The sequence below is a fragment of the Magnolia sinica genome, chromosome 3 (genome assembly GCF_029962835.1).
Source record: "Magnolia sinica isolate HGM2019 chromosome 3, MsV1, whole genome shotgun sequence".
NCBI lineage: Eukaryota > Viridiplantae > Streptophyta > Magnoliopsida > Magnoliales > Magnoliaceae > Magnolia > Magnolia sinica.
Genome location: NC_080575.1, coordinates 110,624,985 through 110,633,876, shown reverse-complemented (window position 1 = coordinate 110,633,876; position 8,892 = coordinate 110,624,985).

Below are 8,892 nucleotides of genomic sequence, written 5' to 3'. Positions count from 1 at the left end.
CATCGAACCTTAAATCAAGCGTATCTTGCAATCCGGAATGAGCTATCTGACGTAAAATATATGATTTTGGGATAGAACGAGCTACTGAAGCCAACCAACCGTGCTGCGCCAGGTTGCGAAGCCCGGAATTGCGAAAAACCCTTGGATCGACAGTCGTTTCCCTGTTTTAATTTCATTTTTATTATAAATAGTAAGTTTTAATTTGATTATAACTCTTCATCCGTCGGGCTTTAGGAGTTGCACCCAACGTGAAAAGAGCTTAGAATAATTAGGAGAACGGTTTGGTGAAGCCAAATAGGACACTTACTATTTTGGCCAAAAACCTTGTGCACTAGTAGACATCACGACCGTCTATAAATAGTAAGTTTACTATTTATAGTAAGTCGCGTATTCTAGGAATTTGAGTTGTAGTTTGATTTTGATTTCTTTCTCATTGCTTGGTACCCCTATTTAAAGGGTTGTGAACTCATTTTTATTCATCAATTAATTAATTTCGAATTTCTTAGAATTTATTTCTATTTTCTGTTTTCTTTCCGCGTGGATTCAAGAAGTCTCTGTGAGGAGTCCAGAGAAGCTCTGTGGATTCGAAGTAGTTATCCTCATCAAATTCATCCCTGCATCAGAAATTAACACCAAAAAATGATAATGACTAAATGAGCTTCAAGAACTCCATACGGGAGTGGCTGCCACACATGCATGAGATTTGAACCACTCATCTTTAATCACAATGTCAACCATCTGTTGGAATTTTCTTCATCTGTCCTATCATAATCATTGAAAGTCTTCCATTCAGAGGCTAGTATTATCTAACCATCATAACGTTTAGGGTGGAGCTGTCCATTATTTGGCACCAGATGAACGCTTTGGATTTTGTAATTGTGTGCACATGGATATTCTTGTCAATACTAACTAGGAAATCTTTATAAATGTGATGTGTTCATGAAATCAATCATAGTTATCGTGTTGATCATCAATGTTACGTGGTTGTTACACAAGAGAAAAAATAAATAAATCATGATTTAGACATTCTAATTGCATGTTTAAAAGAAATTTTATTCATTAGCCTATGTGTATCGATCACCATAGCATTGAATTATGCATTCACCCCTCTCTTTTGCATGCTGAGAGATACAAATCAATGTTGTAAGTACAATTTAAAGTTATTCTAACCAACAAACAAAATTAAAGTTGCTTCTAGTTCATTACTGATGTTCATTATTAAATTGTAGTTTTTATTTTTACAAATTTAATTTAATGAAATTTTATTAGCTAGGTTATTTGAGAAGTTGGAGTAAACTGAAGACGGTTGACCTGTCCACCTCCGAACCCCATGTCAATCTGCCACGGTCCCCCTTCCGAACCCCATGCCAATCGGCCACGATCCCCCTCTGAACCCCCCATGCCAATCGATCATGATCCTCCTCCAATACCCCATGCCAATCAGCCACGATACCATTGCCCTCCAAGAATCACCCGAGAGCCACCAAGAGCACCCACAGGCCACCAAGAGCTACTATGTGCACCCAACCAATTAGAGCTGGGCATCGATCCGGATCGGATTAGATTGGGTTCAACTCGATCCGATCCGAAATCTCAATGGCCTAACCTAAACTCGATCCAATCCGAGAACGAGTTCAGATCACCTGAGTCCCGATCCGAAATGTGCATTGCCTGATCTGATCTGAGTCCGAATCGGTCAAGAAAACCAAGTCGAATCAGATTGGGCACGGTTCGAATCGGTCTAGATATTTATTTTTTATTTTTTGAAAAATTAAAAAAAAAAATTAAAATAAACAGTTTTGAGCTAGTAAGTCAATAAACATAAGATCAATGGACAAATTTAAGCTAATTCAAAAGCACAAATAATGAACAGATTCAACAAATCAATGTGTGTGTGTGTGTGTGAATCCAATGGAAGATTTGGCCACATTTATCCTTCTGATTAAAGGACAGTTTTGAGCTAATTTGGACGCCCATCTAAGGGTCCAAATTGGACAGTTTTGGTCATCCATCCAACAATCCAATTATGGACAGATTTGATGTCCATCCCACATTTCAAAATGGACAAATTTATAGGCTGACCGATGGTCCAAAAATAGGCCTTCTAACGGTCCACTTTTATGTAGGTTTATGGACCACTCAACAGTCCAGTATTGGGCTGATTTATGGACCATCAAATGATCCCGTTTTTTGGACAGATTTGGGGAACCTCCAGGGTCCAGATTTGGATATGTTTGTGTGCTTGAACAATGGTCCAAATTTGGATAGATTTGCAAGCTAAATCAATGGTCCAAAATGGACAGATTTGTGGGCCGTCAAATGGTCCAGTTTTGGACATCTATGGACCATCAAACGGTCCACTAGGGCCCATGATGGGTAATATTTTTGACCCAAAATGATTGTCATAATGGACTGATTTTTAGGCTAGAATGACCGTCCAAAATGGACAGATTTGAAGGCCCTCTTTATGTCCAAAACTGGACAGCTTTTCTGTCCACTTTATGGTTTTATTTGTTCGGACAAATTGGGCTGCTCAATTTGGGGTTAGTAATAGACAGATTTGGGCACACATTGCTATCCAACATTCACAGAAATTGAGTGGTACAAGGCTGTCCAATTTGGATACAATCAGACAGTCTGAAACGTCCTCACTCTTGTAGCATGAGAATGGCTAGCTCACAATGTCCCAACTTTTGTGTCCAAAATAAGGGCCCCATTTATTTAGATTTTAAATAATAATAAATAAACAACCCATCCAAAATCGAATCGGGCTGACTGGTAAGTTATCCTAACCGTTCATTTGGCAGCAGGCCGTACTAAACAACCCATCTGACAGTCCAGTGGACCGCACGAGCAGCGGGCAGCGAGCCATGGCTTGCCTGGCCGACGAGCCATGACCGCACGCTCGCACAGTGAGCTAGTGCGGTCCACCGTGGAGATAGTATGGGCCCTACACATGGGCAAGGCATCGTGTCAAATAATGTTTTGTTTTGTGCCAATCTGCCATGATCACGTCCACCAAGAGTCAACGGCCAGCCAAGAAACAGCACCCTCGAGTAGAGGTGGGCATTTGTTACCTGATCCGCCAGATCCGACCCGATCGGACCCGATCCGGCCCGTTCCGAACAAAACCGACGGCCAAGATCAGGCCTGATCGGGTATGAATGTTGAGATCCGTTTGATTTTCGGGTCGGGTCCGGATAGACCTCTGTCCGGACCAACCCGACCCGTATGCCCGAACCGAAGAGACCCGACCCGAACAGAACAGACCCGACCCGGGTGAGCGGGTAGTATAAATTAAAATTTTATTTTTTTAACCCTAACTTTTCCCCTCTTCTTACCCTACCCGTTTTTATAGCGACTCTCCCTTTACCCTCTTTTCTTATCCTAACGGCCTAACCCAACCCGAACGACGGACGATCGTCGATCGCTGCCCGTCGTACGATCTTCTTCCTCTTCTTCTTCAACGATGACATCTGTCACTGTCCCGCCGTGGATTTTACAGTGCCGTCCCTGTCTATAGAGTCGTTTTTACAGCGACTCTCCCTTTACCCTCTTTTCTTACCCTAACGGCCTAACCCAACCCGAACGATGGATGATCGTCAATCGCTGCCCATTGGACGATCTTCTTCCTCTTCTTCTTCAGCGCCGACGTCCGTCACTGTCCCGCCGTGGATTTTACAGTGCCGTCCCTGTCTACATCGATCGGGTAAGTATTTTTTTTTTCTAAATGCTCACTTGATTCCTGCCAATGTCTTCAATGGTTGTCAAATCCGAACAGGAGTGCAGAGCTCATGGTCGGAGCATCATGCAATGAAAGACAGATTCATGGTCGGACTCCACCTTGATGTTCATATTCCATCCAAACTACTTATAATGTCATTTTGACTGAGATGAAGTGAAAACACCGTGTACTTAAACTGATACAAAACTTTTGTGGCCATGTAAATGTTTCACCGGTGGTCACAAAATCTCCACTATTTCCTATCGTGTGGCCCATTTAAGTTTTGAATACATCTTATTGTTGGTCACATGTCCTAAAATTAGCTCCAAAGGCGGACTAGCTTTCTCAGCAGTAGGCCTACGCACCGGATCAGATACCAACAGGTTGAGCAGCGAGACTTGGTTACTGAAGTGACGTCACCATGATGTACATTTTGTATGTTTTGTATCCACACTGTCTATCCATTTGGAGAGATCATATTGGGGGCATAATACAAAGAATGAGGCAGATCAAAGGTGGGAGTGGACCCCACCACAAAAAACAGTGTAGAGAGTGACCACCACCGTTGAAACCTTCCGAAGGTCCAACATGATGTTTATTTTGAGATCCAGCCTGTTCATGTGTTAAAACGGACCTGAAAGAAGGGAAAACACAAATATCGGATTGATTGAAAACTTTTGTGGCCCTTTAGTACTTTTTAATGGTGACCGTCGCTCTCCTCACTGTTTTTTGTGGTGGGTTCCACTTTAGCTTTGGATCTTACTCATTCTCTGGAATGTCCTGACATGATCTCTCCAAATGGATACAAAACATGCATCATGGTGGCTTAGAGAAGTTGGTGACATCACTTTAGTAGCGAGTCTCTACTAAACCTGTCAGTATCTAATCCGCGTCCATGAAAATAAGGGAAGCGGATTGGCCGGTGTACCACACACCACCGAATTTGCTTGTGTGTTTACATCACCAAGTTATGTGGGTCTCAACAGGAGGCATGTGTTATATCCAAACCATTAGTCCATTTAGTGAGCTCGTTTTAAGGCTTGATCCAAAAAATTAGGACAGATCAAGATATAAAGTGGACCACTGCAAAACCAGTGGAGACTCGAACATCTATCATTGAAAGCATTTGAGGGTCACAAAAGTTTTGGATCAATATGATTTTGTTCTCCTCTTCATCTAGGTCTGCGTGACCTCATGAACAGATTTTTATGGAAAATAAACGTTATGTGGACCATATGAAGGTTTTAACAGTGAGAATCATTCTAACCACTGCTATTTGTGGTGTGTCCACTTGAGCTTTCCCTAACATTTTAGGGCTTGATATAAAAAAATGAGGCGGATCTAAATCTCAAGTGGACCACACCATAAGGCCCACTATAATGTTTATATGAAATCCAACCTATTGATTAGGTCATACAAACATGGATGAGGGGGAAAAAAACAAATATCATCTCCATCCCAAAACTTTTCCAGCCCTCACCCTCAGGATGTTCCTAATGGTGGGTGTTCAATCAACATTATTTTTTCTGATGTGGTTCACTTGAGATTTGGATCTACTTTATTTTTGGGTTAGTACTATAAAATGATATGACAAAAAAATCGATAGATGGCATGGATGAAACACATGTATCATGGTGGATAGATGGCATGGATGATATAGTTAGCTTAATATGTATTACATTTTTTCTTCTTAAATTATTATTATGACTTGTCAGTTTATAGTTGTGACTTGTGATTGTTAGTTGTAAGTTAGATAATTAGTTACACGTTTGAGGATTTTTATGTGGCCACACATAAATATAGTGTGTTTTTAGTGGCATAGAAATCGTTCAAATTGTCCCTTTTTGGACAGTTCAAGGTTAGATGGATGGTATGCTTTCATATAACCTATTTAAATGTTCATGCTTGATCCGCAGTCTATCTCCTTGTTTCTCTTTAGATATGTTTCTTTCGTTTTTTATCTAATGTCAAATATCTTTACATTGCTTTAGATATTTGGCATCGAAATGTAACGTAAGATCAACTTATCTGGAGAGGCATGGGGAGATGCTGCCGGATTTTCGGCGTGGATGTTTAAATGAGAATATGAAAGTATTACAATCTATCCAACCTTGGATGGGTAACTAATTTATGATTTAGTATAACTCTGTTAACATTAGATTGCTAATACCAATATGATTTAGTATATTTCAACTATCAGATGGAAAGCGATGGTCTTTCCAATACCCTGTCCCCAGCCCCTGGTGGTCGATCAATTACATCACCGGTGATCCTTGAAGATGAAGGATTAGGTGTTGAACATAGAGAGGTGCCCGTCGACGTGGTTGATTCTGGTACCACACAGTCACATGTTGCGAAAAATACGAAAAAGAGGTCAGCAGTGTGGGAAGATTTTGAAGAAGTAACCTTGAAGAACGGCCAAGTGAAGATACAATGCAAGCACTGCAAGAGTCAGTACACGAAGCAAGCAGATGGTTCGACCACAACATTGAAGAAACATCTAGCAAAGTGTCTTAAAAAATCGAGAAGTGGGCTAAGGCAACAAACACTTTCATTTTCGCAATCTGCAGGGGGTCCATCAGTGCCCATCTACAAGTATGATAAAAAGTTGGTGAATGAGTGGACAGCGAAGTTAATTATTTCAGATGAAAGACCATTTCAGATGGTAGAGATTCCTGCTTTTATTGGACTAGCCAAATGCCTTAACCCCAAATACGAGAAGGTCTCTCGTACAACAATCAAGAGGGTGTGTATGAAGATGTATGAAGGCGAGAAGATCAAGTTGAAAGGAGAGTTGGCCACGATTTTTCGAATTAGCCTGACATCAGATTTGTGGACGGCATCCAATCAACGAAAGGGGTATATGTCCCTAACTGCTCACTACGTTGATGTCGAATGGAGGCTTTGCAAGAGAATAATAAACTTCTGTTATCTTGTGCCTCCTCATAGTGGTTTGATGATTTCAGACTGCATACATAGATGTCTAATGGAGTGGGGAATTGAGAAGAAGATCTTGACAATTACACTAGACAATGCGTCCGCAAATGATAGCGTGATAATGAATTTGCGCAACCAGTTTAAGGCCACCAGTGACTTGTATTTTGGTGGAAAGATATTTCATATTATGTGTTGTGCCCACATCCTAAACATGATTGTACAAGAAGGCTTTAAAACAATCGATCCTATGATCGAAAAGATAAGAGAGAGTATGAAGTACATACAGGGGTCACCTTCACGATTACATGCATGGAATGAAATCGTGAAGCGGTTAAATTTGTCAACTCAGAGAACGATGAAGTTGGATGTCACGACACATTGGAATTCAACTTTTGAAATGTTGGATTCAGCGATAAATTTGAGACCTGCCTTCTCTCACTATGCGGAGCGTGATAGTGCGTATATTTGGCTACCTTCTGAAGATGATTGGTCAAGAGCTGTATCAGTTCGTAAGTTCCTTTCTGTTTTTTACAACTGCACGAAGAAATTTTCAGGCTGCAAGTATCCAACAATAAATATATTTTTGTCTGAACTTTGGAAGGTAAAAGATGTCTTGCGCAAAAGCAGTAGTGGACAAGACTTTTTACAATTCATGACCATGGGTATGTAGGTAAAGTTTGATAAGTATTGGTCTGAGTGTAGTCTGGTAATGGGTGTTGCAGTCGTTCTTGATCCCCGATATAAGATGTTTATGGTTGGCTTCATATGTAATAGGTTGTATGGTGTGATGGGTGTTGCTGAGGCTAAAAAGATTTCTGGTGCAGCCAGTGAATTGTACAATTTGTATGCGTATGCTGCAAAAGAACAATCTCCTTCTGTGGGTTCTAGTTCTGCTGTTGATGAATTGCAAGAAGATACAACAGATGCTTTCATGTCTTACTATACACAGCTGAAGGGGACTCAAGTACAGATGCATAGATCAGAACTTGAAGAGTATCTTAAGGAGGATATTCTAGTTCTAAACAAAGGCGAAGATTTGATGTTTTGGAGTGGTGGAGGTTGAGATCTGGTAAGTTACAGTACCTTGTGCTCTCGTTAATGGCACGCGACATATTATCAATTTCAATTTCAACCGTGGCTTCAGAATTCGTTTTCAGTATGGGGAGTTGGGTCGTAAGCAAGTATAGAAGCTCACTTACACCTGAATCGGTTGAGGCGCTCATTTGTACCCAACATTGGCTGCGTCCGATGTAGGGGAAAGTGACCTTTATTGATGAGGAGTTCGATGAAGAGGAGAGTGACAAGATTAAAGAAACAGTGTCTGCAGCTGCAATATGATTTTGATGCCTTCTAATTTTATTAAAACAATTACATTGAAGTTTTATGGTTATGTTTTATGGGTGGATGAATATTTCTCTTTTTTCATTAGTAATATTCAATTAGATAATGTTGTTTAATTCTCTTATTATATTGTTAGGTACTTGCGTTCATTCATAACTTTAATTTCTTTTTTTTTGTCCTAAGCTAACCAGATATACACTAGATATGTCATCCGGAGATGATGCATCGGCGGATATTTGGGATTATGGAGTCCAAACCTACTCCCAGGATGGAAAGATAAAGTTGAAATGTAAGTTGTGTGGAAAACAGTTTGTCAACAAAACAAATCAACTCAAATTACATTTGGCTTGTTGGGGAGGAGACGCTGCACCTTGTAGCAAAGCTTCACAGGAGATCCGAGATTTATTTGGAGTCATTCTCGATTCTAATACAAAGACTTCCCACACCCCTCACCCTGCAACTACAACCAATACAACTAACCAAAGAATATATAGAAGTAGGCCTGTTATAAATGAAGAAGGGTTTAGCAGAGGAACTACAACTGCCTCTAGCTCTAATTCCAGGCCTTCCACAACTACAATTAGTAGAGAAGAAGAACAAGAGAGAATTTTAAGGGAGCAAGAAGAATGGAATTTTAAAGAGACCGTCAAAGAAAGCATGCAAATGGCGTACAGATCAAAAAGTACCAGACAACAACATCCACCTCCTAGACAACATGATGCTGAAGCAGGCACAAGTAAACCATTAAAGTTTGTTAAAAGTCTTGCAGCATTTTATAGGCTATTAGGAATCTCGTACAAATCGGATCATAAAAAGCGTCTGAAAAAAGTTCTTACATCTGTGAATGAGGACGATGGGAAGAGATCCCTACCATCCGATTCAGCAGAGGT